General features: G+C 34.6%; 1 protein-coding gene across 1 annotated transcript in view; it reads right to left on the bottom strand.

Annotated features, from left to right (window-relative positions):
* The window catches only part of LOC107152993 (NFKB activating protein), a 21,994-nt gene that overhangs the window by 16,837 nt on the left and 3,664 nt on the right, over nt 1-1,493 (bottom strand). The gene's annotated exons all lie outside the window — the stretch shown is intronic.

Genomic DNA, 1,493 nt, shown 5'->3' with positions numbered 1-1,493 from the left:
CCCTGCCCCAGGATTTTATTCAAAGTGTGCAAAGGATATATGATAAAGCAACAACTGTTCTGTCTCCCCACAGCAGGAAGAACCTAATAAACTAGTTTAAAGAGATTTCATTCATTTGCAGAGAATTCTGAAAGTGAGAATTAATAAAATCTTATAATAGTTCAGAAGAAGAGTTTCCACATCATATAATCTTTTCCTCTGAAAATAAAACCTGAAATAATTTAGGAATTGTCTAGAAAATTATTTCTAGAGTTTTTTCCAACTCTAATTCTCTGAATTCAGGTTCTTTAAGCTTTCTCCAAAGGTATCTATAAGAACAAGTTTCAAGCTATGTGTGGAGGTGCACAAATGCAATTCCAGGTACTAGGGAGGCTGAGACAGGAGGATCACAATTTTGAGGCCAGCCTCAGCAACTTAGCAAGACCCTGACTCAAAATAAAAAATAAAAAGGGCTGAGGATGTAGCTCAGTGGTAGAGTGCTCTGGGTTCATCCCTAGTACCCCATCTAGCCCTCAAGTTTCAGATAATAATGCTTTTCATCCTGCCACAAATTATAGGTTTATCTGTCAGGCAATTTTAATTGTCTCAATTCAAATTAAAGTAGACAAAGAAATACAGAAGAGGGAAGAAAAAACTTACGAGTAGTACCAAAAGAAACAAAATAAGGGGAAAAAGCATCATACCTTCAGATAGTATTGGATATAGGAAAATCAGCTGAACAAATCCATACTAATATATTCATTTTTTAAATTTGTTTGTTTTAGTTGTAGATGGACACAATACCATTATTTTATTTATTTATTTTTATGTGGTGCCAAGGATCGAACCCAGTGTCTTTGCACATGCAAGGCAGGCGCTCTACCACTGAGCCACAACCCAGCCCTCATTTTTTAATATTTATTTTTTTAGTTGTAGGTGGACACAATATCTTTATTTCATTTTTATGTGGTGCTGAGGATCAAACCCAGTGCCTCAAGTGTGCTAGGCAAGCACTCTACCACTGAGCCACAACCCAGCCCAATATATTCATTTTCATTTTTTTATTTATTTTCTTTCTTTTTTGATGTTCATTTTTAAAGAAATTTCTTTGTAATGCTATAAACTGCCATGCAATCTGAAACTGGGTTAGTGGAGAACAATAATTCAAAATAATGTATATTAACATTGAATCTTTCTAGGGGCTGGGGTTGTGGCTCAGTGGTAGAGTGCTTGCCTAGCATGTGTGAGGTACTGGGTTCGATTCTCAGCACCACATATAAATAAATAAATTCATAAAGTTCCACCAATAACTAATAAAAATTTTTTTAAAAAATTGAACCTTTCTATAAATAGGAAATTAGATGCATGGATTACAATTTATTTTATTTTATTTTTTAAGAGAGAGTGAGAGAGAGAGAGAGAGAGAGAGAGAGAGAGAGAATTTTAATATTTATTTTTTAGTTTTTCGGCGGACACAACATCTTTGTTTGTATGTGGTGCTGAGGATTGAACCC

The sequence above is a fragment of the Marmota marmota genome, unplaced genomic scaffold (assembly GCF_001458135.2).
Source record: "Marmota marmota marmota unplaced genomic scaffold, marMar, whole genome shotgun sequence".
In the NCBI taxonomy this organism is placed as follows: domain Eukaryota; kingdom Metazoa; phylum Chordata; class Mammalia; order Rodentia; family Sciuridae; genus Marmota; species Marmota marmota.
Note: the sequence above shows the minus strand (reverse complement) of the source record. Positions and strands in the feature narration are given on the sequence as shown.